Genomic DNA, 23,578 nt, shown 5'->3' with positions numbered 1-23,578 from the left:
TTGGGGTTTTTTGGTGGGGGTTTTTTTGTTTTTTTTTTTAAAGGCAGCAAACCCGCCCCCGCCCGCCCGCTCTGGCATCACCCCCGGGATGTTTCCACGGCTCCGCTTCAAAGCGCGGCCCCGCAGCGGCAGCTGCGCTGAATTAGAGGCAGAAATCCCAGTTTTCCACTCGGGCAGTTCCTGGGAGCTCCTGCGCGGCCGGGCAGGGCCGGGGCTGGGGCCGGGGGGGGGGCTCCGGGCCGGGTTTGGGGCAGGGGGGGGCTCCAGCCGGGACCCGCAGGTGTGCAGGGAAAGAGCTGCGCTGGATTTGCGCTGTGGCTTTTGGGCCCCCACCGGGGACCTCCCCACCCTGCAAAGGCTTGAACGCACTGCACTGATTTATTTTCCATCCAGGCGTCCTCCCCAGACCCAGCACCAAAGGGGATTCCGGGGTTCAGTCTTTTTTTTTTTTGGGGGGGGGGAGCGGTGGTATTCACACTGAGCAGGGTGGGTGTCCGCCCCCCCCCACCCGCTCATCCTCTGTGCACCCCTCGCCCTGCTGCCTTTCCCTGCACCAGGGAGGTCATAGGATAGATGAGCCTTAACGGAAAAAAAACGTGGAAAGGGATAAAATTCACAGGCCAGCTGAGAAAGCAGGTTGCGCGGGGGGGGGGGGGGGGGGGGGGGCGGTGGGAGTTGCTGCAGGACACTGCGGCTTCGGGGTGGGCAGGGACGGGGTGCAGAGCTCCCTGTCCCACTTCCAAGTGCTCCCGGAGTCTCAGGGGAACACTGATTTATTCAAATGTTTCACTTTTCAGGATTTCTTGCCATATTTGTTAGGGTCCGTGTCCTGCTGCGCGCATTTCTTCCAAGCCCTGGGCTGGCAGCAGAGTGAAAACTGCCTTGTCTTTGTGGAGACAACCAAAAGCAAACATCAGACAGCCGCTATCTGGCAGAAGTCTTGACAAATGTGTATTTTAAATGCCCCAGACTCATACTGCTGTCCTCAAATCCCTACTCCAAGCATGCTCCTCGCTCAGCTTATGATGGGCTTTGCACGTTGATACTCATTTGTACATTTATACACATTTATATGCTTTTATAACCATTTATACTTTTTTTGCACACATTTATACACCCAACTCCTGGCATATCTCACTGGGACAGGAGTTTGTCTCAGGAAAAGGCCTTGGAAAAAGCAAATGGGTGCAGATACGGGTGCTAAACGCTGGAGCTCGACACCCAGCCTGGGGCACCTGGTTGAAAGCTGCCCACTTTTCTGGCTGCTGACTTTTCTCCATGTGCATGGTCCCGGTGCCAGCTCCAGTTCGGACTGTGCCTGAAGTCTGATTCTGGAGAGAAAAGTTGGCATCCCTGTCTGTAAACGGGGCTCTGAAAGAGCCGGCTAAGCTCCTGTTGCACTCACGGTGGAAAACTAACAATGCCGTTTATAGTGGCACTTGGGACAGATGTACATGAGCTGTAAAATAAGTGTATGGAAGGATGTGTCTTGCATTTGCTTCCCCAGGCTTTTGTAGAGCTGCGTGTCCTTGGGGTTATGCAGGAGAGGAGCTAGCCCCGGCCCTGGGGGGAGTGCAGGCATCTCCTAGTGCGGCCTTTGGAGCGGCTGATGGCAATTAACTTTAGATTTCACTTTTATCAAGGGTAACGGTACTTCTCTTCCTTCACAAAGTGCCTCCAAATCCGGAGAGCAGCTACGTCCTGTGGTAATCTGAACTATACGGTGGTTTTGTCCCCGTGTTAGTCCACCCTTCCACCGCTGTCCGCCAGCGGTGGCCCCGCAAAGCCCCAAACCCCGACGACGTGGTTTTCCTTCGTACGAGGCACGTTCAGGTGCTCCTGCGGGATGGATGTCCGACCTGCTTCGCGGGGGGCTCTGCGGGGACGTTATCCCCCAGCCATCCCCATCCACTGGCATGAGAACCCGACAGAGAACGGGGCAGGGGCAGAGACGTCGGGAGGTTATCTCGCTCTGCCCTCACCCCAGGCAGGATCAGCTCCACCTGTGCGGATCTTTATTCCTTCCTACAAAGAGAAATGAGACAAATTTCATAAACATGTTCATAATTATAACAGCATAAGCTCATGATTTAAAAGCAAGGTGAATGACGGGTCCTTCCCGGAGCCCGGACGGGACCGACGCTGCGCTCCCCAGCGCTGATGGAAGCCAGCTGAGGGCATTAAGTGTGAACCTTTATCTCTGCTGACATGACATATTATTAAAAAGTATTTCGAGTAATCTTTTATTTCCTTAGCATTGCAACACATTTCAAGAACTTGGCCGGGGATCAACCAACCCTTTTTAATTTCCTACAATGAAAAATAAAACAAAAATAAAGCCCAATTGAGATGATATAATCAGGAACATTTTGAGGGTTTAGGTCAAATTAATATGTCAGAGAAGGGTTTTCAGGGGACTTGGAGAGCTTTAATCTGTCAAAGACTGACTCAGACCCTTCTTGGGCTTTGTAATCTTATTGTCTTTACCAAATTATGTGATGGTATGTCACGTATTACCGTCACCAGAAAATCGAACAAATAATCATTTGGCATAAAGTTCAGAATAACTAACTTAATTTTAAAGCATGTGTTATACAATATGCCAGAAATGTTTGCTTAACTTGAAAATGATCTTTTAATACTGTCCATTAATCTGTTAAAGCGCACAGGTAAATTCCAAACACAGACTTTCCTGACCACTTTAGGGGCAGACTTCAGGAGATTTAACTGTGTTCAAGCTGCGCTCAGTTTTGCCAAGATTTACTTCGCATTTACCAAAACAAAACAAAACAAAACAAACCCCAAACCAAACCAAACCTGACTTGTTGCTTAGAGGTAATATTTTAATATCACCCGCACTCAATTATGCATCTAATACTTTTCCCTTTTATACCTCCACCTGATATGTCTAGATTTATATAAGGCTGCAATTATAAATTTGGTGCTAGGACATTGTCAGTTCTAACAGATAAACTCGAAGCATTGTTTGTTCTCTGCTTCACAAACTGTTAGTGAGAAAATATTTTTATTTTTTTTTAGCATTTGGGAAAAAAACATGGTTTCCAAACCTGCAGTTTCTAATGGAAAGATGCAGCACTGCATCGTCGTGTACCACTAAACAAGCCCTGACTCCCATAACACAGCCACAGCGATTGCTTCACTAGCATTTAATTAGGCGACGTGCACTCAAGGCTACAAGTGGGTGTGGGTGCATCTCTTTTCCCCGCTGGGTGTATGTAACGTGGGCTGCACTCTAAGCAATTTTTTCGGGTGGTGTAATTCTTCTCCTCTTGCAGAGACGCAGCCGGAGCCAGCAAAGCAGCAAAGCCCAGGCCGGTCCCTTGTCCCCGTGTGCTCTCCGTCCTCGGCCTTGGTGGCACCAACCACATCTGCCCTCACATCGTCCCTTTCAAAATCTTTCCTCTCCCGTAAAAATGTACTTTAGGATTGATTTAACCATGTTTGCACAGGCTACTAATTTTTATTCCAGGACTCACAGTCCAGTTTGTATTTTTTCCGCCTCCCAACTTTACTGTTACTAGTAAATAATTTTTTTCAGATCCCAGCCTATTTGCTTGTCTTGTTGTAAATATAAATGTAAGTGCTGCCTGAAATCTAATAGGGATAAACCTCACACTGAAGAAATGCAAGCTAATATCTAATATTCTGACATGCAAATAGTATCATTTTCTTGGAAGAAAAAAAAATAAACTTCTGGATGATACAGTGTGCCACAAACCGCTGCCGCTATCAACACAAGAAAGGGGTGGAAGATTTGTTATGGGAGTATGTTAAAGCTATAATAAAACAGTTTCTAAATGCTCTGGCTAATACTCAGGCTGTGACTGGAGTGGATGTGTCTGTCAGTTGAATAACCCTTCTGTGGGCTGAAATACCGCTGGTTTGGGTTCTATGGGAACTGGAATTTGCAATATTCAACTTTAATTTTTATAAATGTAACTACCACTTCATATGAGTCATTGACTAATTGCTTATTAACAGATTAACAAATATTTCTTTTTCATAAAAACCAATCTTTTAAATAGAAACTCCTGAAGACTAAGTAAATCTTGGCAGAAAACACCCAGAGTAGCTTATAACAGCGCTTAGGAGATTGTTTTCCCTTACATTCTCAAATGTCCAGTCCCACAGCAAAGCTTTAATTTCACTCTCCACCTTATTTTGCCCATAATGAACTTTGAAAAACCTCTGCTCTTATACCCAAGCACAGTGCGATAGCGAGCGCTCTCCGTCCCCCGTTGGGCTGCGGCACCTCCAGGCCGAGCCCCCGATGTCCGAAGCAGGAGGTGATGGCACGGTTCAGCCCGTCCTTGCTCTCAGGAACACCCCGAATTAATTTCAGGCCAAAAATGGCAGGTCCGTGGAAGAACCGCCCAGCTCACGGTAGTGGACAGCCGGTCTTGAAGTCTCTCAGTTGGGTGACCTCCTAAGGAGGTCCTTCACTGCCACGTGCGCTGAATTAGTTAAAGCTATATTAAAATAAATCTCTGTTATGTTATTTTATACATAAGCCCCCAAAAAGGCTGCACAGGGAATAGGATTAAACTTTAAGGAAATGATTCAGTAAAGTAAAAACAATATAGACAGCATTTGGGGAGAGTTAAATCAAATTAGGGGACTCGGATCACTTCGTGATGAGAGAAGGGTCGGTGGTGTTCCCCACCACAGCCCGTGAAGTCGAGGGAGGGTCAGGAATGTTCGCTTGCCCGTGGGGTAAGGAGGAGACCGCTGTGTGCATCTCTAGTACCAAGATGTGACGTGCCACCACAAGGACTTCCATCCAGCAGCTCTGGCTGCAGTTGCATGCCCCGTCGAGAGCTTTCCCGGGACCGCCAGCGTGGCTGGGGCTGCGTAACGTGGGCTTCTGTCAGGTATCTCCCTGCAACCTCAAAATCTTTTCTGGAAAAGCAAGATTTCTTGGCTGTGTGCTGTGAGGAACATTTTTAGGGTCGTCGTTCCTAGCCCGGCTCCTGGCTTTTGGCTGGTGGTCGTGCGAGAGCAAGGAGAAGCTGCTCCATCCTTTCTCCAACCACCTCCACCCGAGAAGCCCCTGCCAGGCTGGCCATCCCACCGAGCAGCTTTCCCACCACCTTTCCTTCGTCATGACTTCTCCAGAGCCCAGAAATAAGACCAAGACATGGCCCCTTCCCCCCTCTAAGCAAAGGGAAAAAATTCCTGCCGTGTTGAACTTTTCTCATAATACTTAAAGAAAATACTTAAAGAATGTGTAATAATAGGGGATTTAGAGAGAGCAAAATTAACCACACGGACGAAGCAGAAAACCTTTAGAACGGCACTAAAATGTATCCCGCCTGGCATTACCGTGGGGAAGAGCTCCGGGGGAAGAGAGGGTGAGCCCTGTGGTCTGTGGGACCCCCTGTCCCCAAGGTCACCCCCGCTCTTCCCACCGGTGGAGTATAGGGAGGGAAAAGCCAGAGTTCTCGGTTTAGCTGCCAGGGAAACCACACAGGAGAAGTGAAATTAAAATAGTTATGGGGAAGCTGATATTGAGTTATTCTATATTCCCGGGCAGGAGTGAAGTCGGGCAGACCTGGGGCCGTGTTTCCTGCGCTCCCCCCCTTGGCGCTGGGGCCAGGCAGGGTCCGGCCATGGAGCATCCCGGGGTCTTGGGAACCCCAGCCCAGGATTTGCCAGCAGCAAGCCCTTTCACAGGCAGCAATCTGAGCTCAAAAAGCCCCTTTAAAGAGGAGGGTGATGTTATTTTTACAAAATACAGCCTATATCCTGGTTTGCTTCACTTTAAATAGTAACTGGATCCCTTGAGACATCCCCTCGGTGCTGGTGCATAGGGGGAAGGTCCTTTAATGGCCTTGATTGTCTGCTCTGAAAGCAAAAATGGGCCAAAGTCTCCCATGATCGCCAAGATTTGGGGCCAGGGAGGACGAGGGTCCACAGTACCAACAACATGTGTCCCAAAGAAGGTTGAGCTCGCAAAGCCCACCTGAAGGAATGGCCATTGCTATCGGGGTCAAGACTGCACCTCCTTTAACAGGCTGCAATAACTACCCCTCCCTTACCTTCGCCGCACGAGCAGCATCACAGATCCATCTGCCCGGGTACCGGCAGAGTGCTTTTCCAACTGTTTGGGTTCGACCGATTTCTTTCCACCGCCGCCGTCTCTGCACCACCAGCACTTTGCCGGAGGAGTCGGCCCCGAGGCAGGTTTGAGACTTTTCCATCCTTCCCTGCCTGGAAAGATAAACGCAGACTCTGGGCTTAAACCGAGCCCACACCTGGGAGAGATCGACCGGCTGCAGTGAAACTCAGCTTTGTTTTGCTATTCTATCCTCAGTTATTGCGGCTAATTATTGCCTTAAATGCAAACATAGAGGGATGAGAATAGAAGCTTGGAAGGGGTGATGCGTTGGGGAGAAGGACAATAAATCAAAAGGGTTGCAAGGAAGCTTTCACTCATCTTCGAAGCACCAGTATGGTCTTGAGTTGTTAGCTTGCACTTTGGTTAGGAAGTGACTTTGGAAATTAAACAGCAAAGATACGATCTTAATATTTCATAAGATCTGCCAATACAAATATCTGTCGGCAGATATGTAAAATAATAGCTTTAAAAACAAGAAAAAGAATCACATGAAATTTTCTAAGGAGGGTGATGTCACCCCCCCAACCAAGCTATATATTCTTTGTGCTTGAAATTAAAAACGCATGAACCCTCCATGCAAAGCTGGGTGAAACTCTGCTTTTTCAAGCACCCCCTTAGGGATGATGGATATTATTTTCTGGTTTTAATTTTAGAGTAATAAATAAATGTGATTGACTTGCCACCCAATAGCGCCGAGTTGTGCAAAACGGGTAAATGCAATCCGCGCATGTTAATGTAGAGGTCGTTGCTATATAAAGTCTGTCAAAGAAGTCTGTCTATGGCTAGTGTTGCTGGAGCAGGAGAGAGTCAGCATTAGCTGAACTGGTCAAGAAGCTTCAGCTTCGCGAGGAATTTCAGCTCAGAGAAGAGGAAAATCTGTCTCCACGGTATTAACTCCCTTTCCAAAGTTTCCTTCTGGCTGCACCGGGTCACAGGCTGTGGACTGTAAATTATACAGCCGAAAATCAGACGATCTTTTTCAATAAGGGAAGAAGAAAACCATGCAATGATTTAATATATGAAACAGTTCAACCTATGGCTTTCTCTTGTTTGCAAATGCAGACAGTTCTGTTGAGATCCAAAAACCACTCCAAAACATCAAAATTAGCAAATAACCATCTGGCTTGGTGGCTCAACACCTCCCGTGGCCATAAATTCAAATCCCAGCAACATTAGCAGGGGATTTGCTCTGAAAAACAAGCTCTGTCCTTGAGTAATGTAAAAACAAGGTAGAGATGTGGAAGGCTTGTGGGAGAGCTGCGGCTCGGGGTGGAGGTGTCTCCGGCCGAGCATCCGTTGGCTTTCAGCAGGGAACGGGGCTCTTGGCTTGCGAGGAGCATCCCCTCCCGGACTCCCGGTGCCCCATCCCATGGCTGGGCTCCCTGAGCCCTTCCCTGGGGTCTGCCAGCCTCACCCAGCAACATTCCCGTGGCGTTTCTCCATCAGCTTGCTCTGTCCCAGCTCCGAGACTCCGTGCACACTCTTGGGGTTCACCGGAGCCATCGTGGACATGGACCAGTGCTTACCAGCTACCGTTTTCTAGCTAAGGTCTCCAGGATCAAAGCAAGTCAAGCCTGTAGGTGCTAGAGGAAAGATCTTCCTGTCTGAAAGGTAAAATCCTCCACTCCGGCCAGGGTTGCTATGATCTGCAAAGAGTTTTTCCATCCTTCGTTGGAGCCCGTACTGCAGAATGGAAAGATTTGGAGGGGACAAGATAGATTTCCTTGTTATGTGCAATGCAGTGATCTTAGCTCCTTGCCTTGCACATTTTTTTTAGATAAGGTGCAATTTAAAATTAGAAGTATGGAGATAATGTCACTGAGAAGCCTTGTCAGGAGGCAGAAGAGACACCAGTAGGAGCTGTGAAATCCTCATAACCACCGTGCCTCTGGGCACCACGGCCCTGGGAATCCTCGAATCAGGACCTTGGTCTGGAGCATCTGCCTTCATTAATACTCTGCCCTGCCAGTCTTGGCCAGAAGGCTGAGTTATGATTATAGCTCACGCACAAAAAATTTGCCTCTTCCTAACCCTCAAGACCTGGAACTAGCAGCTGAGCCTGATTTTGGCTCTGCAGCAAGTTTTATCCACCGAAAAGTTGTGTATTTTTTGCACATCTGGTTGTATTTGGGGGTGATATTACCTTTCAGTGCTGCTCAATTCTGTCTGTGCCCATTAGTTACCGGAGTAAAGAGCCCTTCCATCTGCAGAAGTGCACTGTGGGGAACCTGGTGGACATTTTACATTGAAATATAATTGGTAATTCATTAGCAATCCCATGTTTGAAGGCTTAGGACTGAGCCTGGCATTAAACCAAGCGACAGAGCAGGTTTCACTTCTCCTACGGTAGGGCCACCAAAGGCAGAAGGTTAGACGGCTCCTACGCTGCCAGAAAAAGTAGTTTGGCTTGGAAAAAAACCCTTTAAAAATGCATCTTTTCCCAGAACATAAACCATGCCCTGTGCCTCTGACAACGAGTGGCCTTGAAACCTCTCCTATTTTTGTCAGAGCACCAAAGCCCCATGAAGGATCCCCAGAGCCGATGATCACAGGAGATGCTCCAGTGCCCGGTGCAGCGTGGCAGGAGCTGGACCAGTGCCGGCCCAAAGCCGCAGCCCCTCGGGGGTCACCCTGTGGGCTCCCATGTATTTGGACTTCACTCTTCCTTCTGTTTTCTCTTCCTCCTGGGACCGGCAGACCCTGTAGCAGATCGCACGTGTAGGGGCAGGGGAGTTTCTATAAGATGTAGGGAGATGGACGGTTGTTTTTTTTCTGGATTTCTGCCTACGTTCATGCATCTGCTCGCTTTTATTGTCCCGCATTCCACAAACTTAAAGCACTTCCGTATTGAACAGAATTAATCCAGTTCACTGAAAAACATGATAAAGCTCAGCACTGAGGATACCAAGTGCTTCTGCTCTGCACATCCTCCAATCCCCCATCCCGACCTACCCCAGAAGCAGCAAAACCAGCGAACCGCTGAGGAGTCGTGAAAGCACTGCTTTGTCGTTGGAGGGCAGGGAAGAACTCGAGCCTTTTATTTAATGTATTCTCATGACGGGTTTTGTTAGCATCGCTCATCTGGCACTACCCAGCGCTTGGGCAGAGCGGAGCCGTGGGGTGGGGACCAGCGGGGAGCTGCAGAAGAGCCACGGCCGATCCCCGAGCATCTCGGGGGCGAGCGATGCTCAGAGCAGGAGCATCCCATCCGGAGATGGGATCAGGAGATGCTGCCAGCGCTCTCTGCCCGATGGAGAAAGCCTGCAGACGGGAACCCTCCCGCTCACGGGGTAGTTCCCACCAGGGCTCAATTAGCTGTGGATGATGAATCCCAGTTGCCTCGGAGAGATCGTTTCCCAGTCTGAAAGACCAGCCACGGCTTTGAGGCCGCTTGCAGACACGCAGCCATCCCTACCGTGGCACTGCCTGGCCCAGCTCAATGTGGTTTGTATTACCCTGTCCGGGCAGCTGGAGTTTGGAGGTAAGAGGACTGAAAAGTGTGTTATCCTCTAACTGTTATAATGCAGGCTATAGCCATGAGATAAGGAGTGTATCTGTACTCCAGCAAATTGTAGGGAATAAATATTCAAAATACAGCACTGGGGTTTTTTTCCCTGTAATTTATAGCAACAATAAAATGCAAGTAGGAGGATTAATAAAAAATTAATACAAAAAAAATCTTGTCTCTACGGCTGGCAAATAGAGTTGAATGGTAGAAAAAGGGGTATCAGGTCTGTGACTCAGTCACTGGGCTGGGCTGTGGGGCCGCAGGGTTTATTGCCTGTTCTGGGGAAGGCGGCTGCTCTCACAAACCAGCCAGCAAATTCTGGTGGTTATTGTATGTGAGAACAAACCCTAGGTTGAAAATTATCCGTTTGTTTACTTTCAGAAAAATCAGGACCACACTGGGAATAATTTGCAAGACAAAAAGAAAAGCCTTCATTTATCAAGGACTCCATTCAACAGATAATATTAAATAACTTCTACTACCAAGAAACCTGCAAACCTCATGCTGGGATTTCATACACACCAGAGCTGACGCTGCTGCAGGAAGCTCTCGGACAGTTTCTTGGTCATAAAGTTATGTGAAGTTTTAAGTTTAAAGAAAGAAAGTTACATTAAAAACCTGTAACACTTTCTGGCTTGGCCTCTGTGCCTGCAATTGCATCTCAGATCACTGCAATCAAGAGTGGTTGAAGGAAAATTATATTTTTCACTTTCAGCAGTTTGTTTCGCTTCTCTTGCATCTCGGCTTTTCCTCTGCCTGTGTAGGCCAGGTCCTCTTCCCCTCCTGCTGGAGTTTTAAAAGCAAGGACGGGAAAATACGATTGTTGTTTACTATTAAAGGCAAAAGAAACTGGCAAAAAAAATCAAGGGGAAAGTATAATGACTGCAATCTTTTCAATTAAGATTTTTATATGGATTAACTTTTTCAATTAAAATAAGTGGATTTGAATTAAGGCTGCCTGTAAGTCTACTGCCTCATGTCATCAGAACAGTTACGTCCACAGCTTATGAAAGCAAACTACAAAATATACTTAGTGATAGTCCCACTATTTATCATTTGTTCACTAATTTGCCTTTCATTTGTTCTCTTCTGTTGGCAGTTTGTGCATAACTTGCACTGGTGCAGCCTTTGCACCCTTAGATTTGTCCAGCTCCGGAAAGATGCAGATGGTAAAGCCAAGAACCGGTTCCAGTGATTATGTATCATCAAGGGAGTAAAGTCGTGGTTCCCACCATCCAGCCACCTCCTGGCCCGTCTTGAATGTTTCTGCAAATAATTCGGAGAAAAGGTTAAAACCAGCAACTCGTACAAAATAACCTCGCTGCCAGGAAAAAAGCCTTTTCGCTCTCGTATCGAATTAGCAAATAGTTTTGCGAAGGGCTGATGGGTGAGGAGGAAAGTTGGTGTCGTTCAGCATCAGCCCTTACACCCAGCTCCATCCTTCGGTGGAGGTTTAGAGGCAGCGAAGGAAACCGGTACCCGACCCCGGCGCTGCCTGCCGTGACACTGGAGACAGTTTTCAGGCTTCCTAAGTATTTGCTCTCTCTTAGAGTGCGAATCCCTGGCCACCGCACAGCCCGACCCTAGCAGGGAGATTTCGGAAGGATTTGACAGGGGCAATACAGGATATCCAGGCTTTACTGTGTGGGAGACCCAAAGTGACTGAAGCATCCACCGAATCCAGCATCTGATCCTGAGGGCTGCTGAGTGCGAGGAGATGGGCTTGCTTAGATTTAAATAGCAAAAAGCATCAGAAAAAGATGTGAATGCAAGGCTCACCATGCAATAATGTGTGTTGGAACACTTTGCATTACATGTAGCGTTTATAATAGCGTTACAAACAGGTTCTGATGACAATTTCTACCTCTTTGGCTCGTGCCGGGTGGAAACTCTTCCTCTGAAATCCAGAAGATTACTCCAGAAAAAAATCTAAATTAACCCTACTGTCCCAGTACCTTTGAAAACAGTGGGAGCTCTGGCACTGATTTCTGGGCAGTCGGGATTTTGCATTACATGAACAAAGGTATCGAAACCTGGCTCGTATGCAGAACACAAAGCACAAATGATCCAGCAGTAATTTGTTTGAGGATGAAATATTTCTTACCCCACTTGAAAAAAGCCCTACAGCCACAGAACAGGAGGAAGAAAGCCTTTGCAATTAACCCCAGCTCAAAAAGCCCGCTGCAAATGAAGAAGTATTTTAAATTCCGTTTAGATCTTTTTTTTTTTAAAAAAAGGCATATCAGTTTACATTTATAATGTTGGTATCATCCAGTACTTTAAATCAAATTATAGCTGTATCAGGCTGCTTAACAATGTTTCTTTTTAATTAAGTTTACTAGTCCCACATGCATTTTTTTAAAAAATAAATTAAACAAACTTAATTAAATTACATGACAGGGGTTAGGTAAGACAGCAAAAAGCCCAGCAAGAATACAAGGATTGATAAATCCTTTTGGTTATACTCACATTTTGCACTTTTCCTAAACCCTGTAGCCTTCCCCACAGCCTGATGAAGGTGGCATCCCCTGCCTCTGCACCGCAGCACCCGTGGGACCCTATGCCATCCAGAGCCCTCTCACTTACTTAAGGCATTTACCCTTATATATGTTTTAAAATCCTGCTTTCACAGAGAGTTTAAACAGCTCAGGAAGCTCCTCGGAAAGCTGAGCATCAATGAACTGCCCTTAATTTCCCTGCGTTGTAGAGGCACGAGCGGTATATCAGGCTTAGGCAAAGATCTGCCTGACTTGAGGACCCTCTTGCCGGACAAGCCCCAGCGATGGGAGCTCCTGGGGGTCCCTGGGGCATCACCCCCCCGCCGGCCCCCAGCAGCAGCCACAGCGCAAGGGAGAGCTTGGGGATTTCAACCACCCTCCCGGTGAGTCGGCACCCGTCCCCGTGGGGTTTCGGTTTTATTTGATGAAGAAACCCCACCAAAATCGGGAGTTTGCGGTGTTTTTCACTTCGTAGAAGCTCCTGATTTTCACAGAAAGCAAAGGTGCTTGTGTGTGGTAGCAACTACCAAGAAAAAGGCGATTGCACTTTTACCGAGAAAATGTTAATAAAAAAGTACAGGATGAAGGAAAAGGAAGAGAAACGGGGGTGGGCAGTGAATTGCATGTACAGACCTGGAGGGAATTCTGCTTTTCTCAGCTTCTCCGAGCTCACGCTCCGGAGAGATGCTCCGTGAGCTGGGACGAGCTCCCAGGAGGGCACTGGCAGCCAGTGCATCCCATCGCTTGCATTTTTCTGGTGCAAATAGCACAAAAATATCCAGAATGTCTATTTTTAAAAGATAAAAAGATTGCCGTGATGACGGCAGCTGGGACTTATTGCAGCGGGGAAAGCCCCTGTGCTTGCACAGCACCTTTCCAAGGAAGCACAAGATACAGCCGATAGCATCAGGCTGAATTTGCACCCTGAATAACCCGCGGTCACGGTAAGATTACCGGGGATTTTTATAGGGGTTAAAATTGAATAATCTCATCGAGAGAGAGCGAAGCAGCAAATCCCCCTGTCTCCAGCCCTGCGGGAAGCACAGCGATGGGAGCAGATGAGCGGAACGCTGTGCACGGCCACCAAAAAGCCTCACGGAGCTGTGGGGTCCCGATCGTCCCTAAGACAAATTTGACATCCCCATGAAGGCAGACAGCCATCACCGTGCACGGAGAACAGCCTTTCGGTCCTCTCCGTAATTCCCCCGACTCCGAGGGTTCTGCATCTGGGGCTGCAAGGATGAAGTCAGCCCCGGAGCCGCTACGGGCTGGAAATGATTTCACCGAGCTGCAATGCAGATGGATTAATTCCAGTACTGTAAAGTCAACATGGTTGAACACTGGCTACATCACAGTCTTCATTACTGTGGTCTGGATCGGGTTTTGATGAAGTAATTTCCCTTGGGTTTAGCACTTAGAAAACATATAGGGCGTCCTTCTTGGATTTGCCTGGAGAGCGGTGCCCCCCCCCTCCCATCCACCCCAAATTGGCTTTTATCAGTTGCACATGGACCCCTGTGATTCGGAGGGATTTCAAACGAGGCCCATATGGTCCGTGGCACACGATGCCCAAACAGTTGGACGCATGAAATGAGATGCAGTTTGGGTGCGTACGATGGATGTTATTAATAACAAATGATATAACACTCCGAGGCTCTATCTTCAAATGCAAGGAGACGTGGGATGAGTGCGGATTAGCAATTCCTCCATCCTCTGTCACCAAATCGACTCCCCAAGAGCTCCGCGTTAGGTTTTTGGACACCCGGAAGCCAACACTCATCATCCTGCTCAGTTTACGGTTTCTGAGACTTGAAGAGAGCCCTTCATGCAGAGTAGATGTTTATTTTGCCATTTTTTTCTTAGCTATAAACTGTAGTTGGATACTTGTCACGTGCAATTTGCTTCCTTGGGAAGCACTTGTGCAGATGTGACCGAATTTTGCCTGGGCACCAGGCTCCGCTCCCAGCAGTGGCATCTCATACCCTCCTGCACGAGCCGCCCTGCGAAAAGCAGCTCTGCCTCCTTCATTTGACACCAGGGCCTGGGTGAAAGATGCTTTTAAGGGCTAATAATGGGGTCCCCTGATGCAAGATTAATTCATTCCTCTTCCTATCATGGCTTGATGATGCATGTCAGCACCCAGCTCTTGGTTTCCTGGAAGAGGGCAGAAAATGCTCGTCGTCACGTGAAACTACAGCTGCTCTTCAGTGTTTTAAACCACTTTAAAAGAGAACTTCAGTTGCAAATAGTAAGCAATACATCGGTGAGTTCTCCTTTGCATCTTGCAAGTCACCCCTTTCTAACTCGTGGGTAGGGAAGGGTGAGGTGTGCGATACAGCAGTGGGGTCCGTGCAAGGGGATAAGCCACATCTGTTCAGCAAACACCTTTCCTCTCTTTTGACTCACAGTAGAGGTTGCACTGAACCCTCCAACACGCTCACCCTGCAGCTTTAGTCTTCAGCCCATAAGGCTTTCTGAATATACTTTATAGCACAATAAATACCTATAATGAGCCCGCAGCAATAAACAAAACAATGGAAACCCAGAAAAATGCTAAAATGCTGATGTCAAGAGCCATGCACACGTCCACAGGCAGTCACGTTTCTGTGAGCGGCATTGCAGGGGCCGAAACTCGGGGGGAAGCTGTGCTGGAGCCCTGCGACGTGCCAAGCATCCCCCGAGCCGTTGGCTCTTGGCCACACAAACTGGGGTGGAAACTTGCTTTTTTGATAATAAAAGTATAAAGCATACATGGTTAAACTGAAGCAAAAGCAGGCAATTTGTGCGTGGCCAAAACTAAGCAGTTTGAATGACTCAACGTCATTCTTCTTGATTGAGTATTTTCCTGCACAAACAACATTTTGGGGAGGGGAGGGTGGGTGGCAGGTAAGTGGGAAAAGAGGCTTCCTTTCATTTGGGCCGAAATCAGCGTATTTTGGCAATCTTTTGCACCAGGAATTCAATCCTGTATATTACTCCGCTAAATAAACTCATCACTTCATCGAGATAATATTTATCTTTGGAACAAAGCGCATCACCAGCCGGTCTCAGGGCTCTCCGCGCCGGTCGGTGTTGGTCCCTGCCATCGAGAGAGGACCTAGCAAGGCTGGTGCCATCTCCCCGTGCCCGGGCTGGGTGCAGGATGGATCCGGCCTCTTGCCCGCGGCCACAGTGCCGCTGCAGGGACAGAGGCTGTTTCACCCACGCCAGGTCTTTGCCTGCCTTGTCTATCATCTGCACGGTGGTTGATGCTCCGGTTTTGCTGTGGGGCTGAATTAAAACCCCTCGAAAGGCACAGGCTGCTGTTGCTATTTATTTGTCGCCCGTGCACAGCCGGGAACAAAAAGCAGTGCCACGGTGCAGCCGCTGAAATGCCCCACGGCTGCAGCCGCTCACGAGCTGTCCCAGGGAAATGCGTCCTTGCTGCAGTAATTGCTTCTTTCATCTCTAACGAGAAGCAGCGGTGGGAGCTGCTCCACGTGTCCATACAGCCGCAGGTCAGGGAGCGGGATGGGCCCGAGATCCCCCCGGGACAGTCCTGCTTCCAGTGGGTCTTTGCTGGGCGCTCCCCCCTCGTCATCACGTTCGTTAATGCTGCCGGGGGTGGCAATGGGTGCCGGGACCACCCGCTGCTGCGCCAGACCGGTGATGGCCGCGGTTCCATCAGCACCAGCGCCGGGCTGGCGGGATGCTGGTGTGGACTGGGGATGCTGACACCGGGGTTTGGGGGTGTTGACACGAGGGTTTTGGGGTGCTGACACCGGGGTTTGGGGGTGTTGACACGAGGGTTTTGGGGTGCTGACACCGTGGTTTGGGGGTGTTGACACGAGGGTTTTGGGGTGCTGACACCGTGGTTTGGGGGTGTTGACACGAGGGTTTTGGGGTGCTGACACCGGGGTTTGGGGGTGTTGACACGAGGGTTTTGGGGTGCTGACACCGGGGTTTGGGGGTGTTGACACGAGGGTTTTGGGGTGCTGACACCGGGGTTTGGGGGTGTTGACACGAGGGTTTTGGGGTGCTGACACCGTGGTTTGGGGGTGTTGACACGAGGGTTTTGGGGTGCTGACACCGTGGTTTGGGGGTGTTGACACGAGGGTTTTGGGGTGCTGACACCGGGGTTTGGGGGTGTTGACACGAGGGTTTTGGGGTGCTGACACCGGGGTTTGGGGGTGTTGACACGAGGGTTTTGGGGTGCTGACACCGGGGTTTGGGGGTGTTGACACGAGGGTTTTGGGGTGCTGACACCGGGGTTTGGGGGTGTTGACACGAGGGTTTTGGGGTGCTGACACCGTGGTTTGGGGGTGCTAGCACTGGGGTTTTGGGGTGCTGACACCGGGGTTTGGGGGTGCTAGCACTGGGGTTTGGGGGTGCTGACACAAGGCTGTTGGGTGGTGCCAGCAGCACACACATTTTGGGACAGTCGAGGTGGTTTTATCACACGTTTATTTAAAACATCGCAGCTGAGATCCAAGTCTCCTGTCTGCCATCTTGAGGCAAGACCGTGCTTTTCTTTAGCCTCCCAGTCCTGCAAGAAGACAATTTCCCTGCAGCATCACATACCTTTTGCTGGATCTGGAACTTGGTCTGTGGCCCCATTTTCTTGCGACACTCATTGCTTGTGAATTTTAACATGAGTGCTCCCCGGCACAGGCACTCGGGCAGGGGACTGGAGAGACAACGCAGTGGATGGAAATATAAAATACTCTGTTTTCCCGTTTTCTAGTGAATCCCAAAGACAGCATGTGCAGTTCGTCCTGCTCAGCCGAGAGGAAGCAGCGCCGCAGTTATTTTTAATGATCGGAAGAAAAGATTTCTTTCTCCCTGTTTTCTTTTCTGGGTGCTCTCTAGAGTGATAACGTGGAATTTCCTCTGAAACTCGAGCAGGGTGAAGGAAATTAATTTTCTCTCTTTTTTTTTTCTATATAGAAATTATTTCATATGCCTGGGACACAGTGCCTTAATAAGTAGACCTGCAAGTTTTAAATTTAAACAAAACGATTCTCAGCAGTGCCATTGCCATTGCTGGCATAGGGTTAGGATGGGACCGCTACTGTCAATTCAGTTCTGCAGAAGAAGAGAAGCTCTCAGAGTGACGGGCAGCAGGGACAGACCTTGGGCTGGGCTTGCTTCTTTGCAGTTTCTGTGCTGAAAAGTTTTACTGGAAAATATAGAACATTATTTACTGTTCCTGAAGTATGAAGGTAAAATATTTACCTGTAAGAGCTGGTGACTACCTAGGGTTATTTAACTCCAGCTATTATTTAATTCACTTTTTATAAAACAATCAATAATAAGATACCCCTCTTAAATCATGTATTTTAAGCCACGTAATAGAAAATCACAGGGAAAAGAAAATAGTCGCAATTTAATTTCCAAAGTGAGTGATTTAGTACTTTTACAAGGACTGTATGATGCTAACGGGAGAGTGAGTTAAACCACAGCGACCACGAGCGATGCTTGCTAGAGTGCCTCTGCTCTCAGCGCTTGGGGACGGATTTATAACACGGCTTCTGCTGTACATTAAAATATTCCAATCCATTATTTCACATTTGGCACTATTTACACTATTCGGTTTCATATAAGACAAAGGGAGGGAATGCGGGGTCAGTGATCGAGGGCCTGATCCGGAACCGGCCGACAGAGCTTGGATGAGGCTGGGAGAGCAGGCGGCTCATTTCTCACCCTCCTCCTCCCTCATTCCCTCAATCAAAATTCACTGAAATGTTTGGGGTTTTAAATTGCCTGTTCTTTTTTTAAACATCAGCAACTTTTATTGGTTTTTTTATGTTAAGCTGCAATATTGGGATAAAATGATTTGTTCATCAAATTATATCAACAATAAGTGCTTGGAGGATCAAGTGATAAAAATGGTTATCATTATTTCCCAGATTTTTCCTAAAAATACATTCATGTTGTAGGAGCTTTTTGGCCAATTCTTCTCTTTTTAATTAAAATGATTCTGCTTTTCTCCCTCCCCCCATCCTTATTTTATCTTTTTCTTCCTGATTCTGAGTTTGCCAGTGTAAATTAGAATTAACTCCATTAAATTTAATCACTCAAAGAAAAATTACAATGAAAACACCATAGGATCAGCCTGGATTTTCTCTACCTTTTCCTCTAAAGTTGTATTGATTATTGCAATAGGCTGGAGGAGGTGAAGCCACATCAGTTTTCGGTTCTATTTGTCCCCAATCAGTCACCTATCCTCATCTTACATTTTGAGGCTCTGTCGGAGGTGGCCACGGACCAGCAAACCCCATCACTTGCTCCTTCCTTTTTTTAATTTAATACTTTTATTTTATTTTATTTTATTTTATTTTCTGTAGGCTGCAGCCGGTTCTTCTCCTGCCCTGGGAGGGCTTGCTTCACCCACTGCAAAAACCCTGCAAAACCGATTGGAGCTGCACTGAGAAAGGCGATCCGAGGACCACGGGTTTGTAAACTTATAGTTTCCTCTTTTTTGTTTTCTTTGTCGATCCAACTCCCCGTGCCCAGGGGCAGGGCAGGCAGGGAGGGAAATTTACTTCTGCCCTCTCCGAAGCACTCAACCCCAAGCTAAATTGACAAAATACAGTATTTCTATGTACTGTCAAAATTCGCCCTCTCCTTTTTTCATGTTTTCCTTGAAAGCTGGCTCATGTTTCATAAAATGACCACTCCTGAGGAAATGTAAATAATTTCCTTTTTCTCCTATATTTAAAAATAAATTTAAACTAATAGAAAATGTTGCCATTTATCAAATCCCTGACATGAACCAGCCTGATATGGAGGAATTCATGTTGTTATTTATTCACCAGGTACTCAATACCCCATGAGCTGCTTGTCCCGGCAGCCCGGGATGCTCCGCCAGCGTCTCCCCGGGGTTCCTGCTGCAGGAAAAAAATCCCAATGGGACTATTGCAAGATTTCCTCTAGGTTTTAATCATCAGCTCTTCAAAACTTCAAGCTCTTAACTCCCACGTTTGCATCTCCAGAGCTGTGGGGAAGGAACAGTCGGGGCACAGGCAGCTTAATAGCTTAAGTACATAGAAAATTGTCAGGATGTGCAAGCCTGCTAAGTTGCCTTGGCTTTGTGCCCCAGTAAAAAGGTTTTTCCTTTCATGGCCTTTCACAATACCACAAATTTTTTTCTACTGAATTGAGCCCTGAAAGGAGTAACTCTAGACAGAGTGAAATTTTCCAATCCCGGAGCCCTTTGCCTGCCCTTTAACAGCTTCCCTGTTATTTTTGCTCTACGACGAAATATTTTTTAACTGATGAGAATAGAACACCCACTTTTGCCGGGGTCTGAAAAATATTGTTTCGCAAAGTGAAGCAGACCCTGGTATTCGAGGTATGGGCCCAAAACCCGGGGAGGCACGTGAGTGTCAGGCTTCCTCCCCGCACCAATAAATGGTGATAAAAATCCATCTGTTGGGAGAGCAAGGATCACAGCGGGGTCTGCTGATAAAAAAAGTATCAGGTTTTCAGTAATTTCTGGGCAGAAACAATTGTTTCAAATCCTTGGTATGTGAATTATTTTACTCTTTGCCGATGTGTGTTTTTGGCAACAGGAAAACAGGAAACCAGCTTGGAAAATATTAACGAAATGGAAACCAAGATCGTAAAGTATTTCGGTCTGGAGAGCTTTCCATTTTCCAATATGCGAACGCGGCAGAAGCAGAACTGTAAACCAATTAAAGGCAATTTAATTTAAGAGACTTCTCACGGAGGGAAGAGATCTGGCGTGTATATGGTGATGCAGTAAGCGGCGAAGACAACACAACCCCCAGCACCTGCGGAGGTTATTGCTAACAGAGACAGAGCGGGGATTCGATGCAGATGTGCCCCGGCATCCGCCTCCCTCCCTTCAGCTGCTGATACAAAAGATGGGCCGGTCGCATCATGTTCTTCTTTAATTGTTAGGGAATTTGAGGCAGGTTTTTAATTGCACTGGTAGATATTTTAGAAAGGTTTGGGTTTAGGGCTGTCCTGCTCGGCCGAGCCGGGAATTTATGCTGTATGCGGTCTCTGCTCCAGCCCACAGCGGCATCCAGCCCTGCACGGGAGAATACGCTCCGATGGCAAACGGGGATAGAATATAAAAAAACCCAACACAAACAATAAAAGTGACAGAAGAGAGAAATAAAGTGAGTTTGTGGGTTTGCTCCATTCTTATGCACTGGTGAGTCTTCACAGCACAAACCACCTGGGCTGGACTCGTGCTCCCCAGCAAGCGAGCAGCCCTCAAAGTTATTCCTCGTGTGCCTCCTCTCTTCCTCGTTTCTCTGACGATTGAACCGTAGTTAAAACAAAATAAACTCCCATTCACCGCCTCTGCTGTCCATTCGCATGCAGAGGGAAGCAGACGGGCTGACTTCGCTCCTGTTTCTGGTCGGCTTCTCGGCAATTTTATTTCCATGCTGCCTCCTAGATGTCTGTAATACTGGAGGGAGCTGCAGCAGAGCCGGGAGGGTCCGGTTGGGGTTTGCCATCCCCAATTCCCTATGCGAGCCCCAGCCGGGCTGCCTGAGTGATTTACTGCTCATCCCACACCCTCGGGAACCTTCCCAGGACCCAAACACCCTTTAGTTGGGATTTTGCCCCATTCTCTTAGAAATTCTTCTGGCTGTAGCAACTCCCAAGATGAAACATCTCTCTCGGAAGTATTTTTTCCTACTAAAAGTCCTTGCAAAGACTCCTTTTTCCCCCTCGGCACACAACCCGGAGAGCACTTACAGCCCACTTTGCATCCTGAGAACTCACCAACAAATTGCTTCCACACTACACCCCAACTTCAAAAATTGTGCAGTACAAGGGTTAACCAACTTAAACGTTTAAAGAGTCATGAAATGGACTGTTTCCGCTTTCCATCTGGCTTTTATCAATTTTAAGTCGGTTTCAGAAGTACTGCTACACAATCAAAACACACAATCTCCCTAGTCAGATAATTCAATTTTATAAATGAATTACTTATGTGCCTATAAGTAAATACATTCCTAGGCAGGGAGATATTGACTGCTGTCGATGAAATAATGAAGCCCAGGGGAAGTGGCCGTGGCTGGAGCACTGGCCCCTCGGAGACGTCCTTCTGGCGTGCAGTGGGACTGGTGGAGCCCCTGGCACGGTGGAGGACACGGGTGGAAAGGAGGGGGTGGGACATCTTGAGCCACCACTGAGGACCACAGTGTGGACCACGAGCAATGTCATGGACTTGAAGGGGGGATGGACTTGACTACGTTTGTGATTTGTGGTATCTGGGGGGAAATACGTTGAAAGAGGTAGCTGAAAGGGAGACACAGAGCTCCTGCAGAAGGGGTCTAGAAGGTCCCAGTGTTCCCATGCAGACATGTCCCTTTCACCCATGCTGTTTCAGCCCACATTCTTCAACAGCGTGCTAAAGGAGGGTGAAAACCTGCACTTAGATGTATCAAACCTCAGGCAAGAAGACCTGATGCTGCAGGGAATTATTTCTCAGCTATTGCATTTTGGTGTGTGGGGCCTTTATCTAATGCGGACCTTGTCCAAATGCAGACACGGACTCAAACATGCGTGTATGCAGCCCAGTTTGGTGGAGATCCAGCCTGCTGGCACCCACTTTGGGTATCTCTGAGCAAAATGTTACACAAAGGAAAATACAGACTCATGGCATCGAGTTTACCCTGGGGCAAGGAAATCTGTGAGGATCCTTGGATGACTGTGCATCTCAGGTATGGATCTTGGCCAGGTGGCCCATGGATTTCTGCTTTCTTTCTATTTTCGTTGCTTTGTTTAACGATGAGCTAAAGGTATCACAAAGCCTCAACTGGACTGGGACCAAGGAAGGGTTTCAGACTGGGGACTGGACCTGCGCTGACAGTCAGGGCAGAGGATAGATCCCAGCTGAAAGAGGGAAAAACTTTTAAAATGCAGATATTTTGTGACTGACAAGAAAATGGCAACTCTTTGGGGGTAACGTAGCTGTTGAAGTGTGGTTTTGTTTCCACTCACTCTCCAACAGCTTCAGATTGAGGTCTGATGGGGCAGGAAAGGTCAGCAGTTCTTCTAGCTTTTCATGTTTTGTGATCACTTTTGATGAGTATGAACACCACGTTTAAGCTAAAGCTGCTCCCATTTCCCGTTGTGCCTCAGTTCCCCATCACCCCGGTGTCCATGTTCACCTTCTTGCGGCACAATTGGAAAACATGAATGAAAGCAGCTTGGACTTGGACTGAAGTAGCTCAGGTTGAACAGTGCCGCTCACCCATCCACCCCAAATCCTGGCAGCAGTCCTAAAGGAGGCTGTGCTCTGCTCGTGGGGCAGGTGAGCCCCGGGGAGCTCGAGGTTTCTCTCTGTTCCTCCACACTCCACCACCAATGGTCCCATGGGAAACCAGTCCAACCCAGAGGGATGCAAGCTGTAGAGGCGAAGGATGAGTTGGGTAATGGGAACCGCCTAGGGTAGGCAGCAGTTGGGTTTTATCTTGTCTTTTAAACGTCTCTCTAATAGGAACCAGGTCGTTGCCTTAAGTCGCTGGAGGAAGGGCTGCCGTGAGTGCAAGCTGGTGCTGCCAAGACCTCTTATAGTGTTTCCCACTCTGGACATGCACGTCCTTGGACTAATCCTTCACTTTTTCAGTTATTTCCATTTTCTGCAGCAGTGATTTGACACCATCTGAGCAGTCCTGGCTGATGGGGTGGTTTCACTGGGAGCTTTGCATGTTTTTCTGCTGGTGCTTCATCCATATCAGAGGCAGCACACAGGTTTTTTTCAAACTCTTCTCAAGTCCCTGCAGCTAAAAGCAGGGTTGTGTTGTGAGGATCCATACCATAAGCTGTAACACATTCTTGAGAAACGTTGGGCTCTGCTGAGCAGCAGGATGCAAACACATGTCCCATGAAACAATGGCAGACAATGACCCAGCAACAAAATTCACGTCCCACCCAGAACAGACCAAAATTAACCCCATCACCGGTCCAGCTGGGGTCTGGAGCACATGGGGTGCTGGGTTTTACGTTGATGCTCACTTCCAGTAGCAATTTCAGCTATGGAAGTGGGCTCCTGTTGTTTTGTACATGCTTTTCTCCATCGTTTTGTTCTGGTCTCCAAAGCAGCTGGAAGGAGGAGAAGCAACGAGGTCTTGCAGCAAAATCCACATGGAAAGACCTCGCAGCAGCGTGGAGCTCTCTGCAGAAACAGCTCCCAAAGAGGTGGAATAATTTCCTGATTTAACTATCCTGGCTTCGGAGAGGTCCCTAGGCTATCTGAGAAAAGCAGCTACTGCTCTGCTGTGTTCTCAGGTCCTCTCCGTGGGTTGGGAGGACCAGGGCAGGTCTGTCCCTAATCCGAGGGCAAACTGACCTTGAAGTTGCTTCAGCCAGGCACGTCCTCTCCCTCCCAGCAAATCTGGCACATTTCTGCATAATAATGTAATAAATCTTCTTTGCTGAGGGGGATTGGGGAGCAAGGGTGAT

This window comes from Aquila chrysaetos, chromosome 21 (genome assembly GCF_900496995.4).
Source record: "Aquila chrysaetos chrysaetos chromosome 21, bAquChr1.4, whole genome shotgun sequence".
Taxonomy (NCBI): Eukaryota; Metazoa; Chordata; class Aves; order Accipitriformes; family Accipitridae; genus Aquila; species Aquila chrysaetos.
This window is presented reverse-complemented; position numbering follows the sequence as displayed.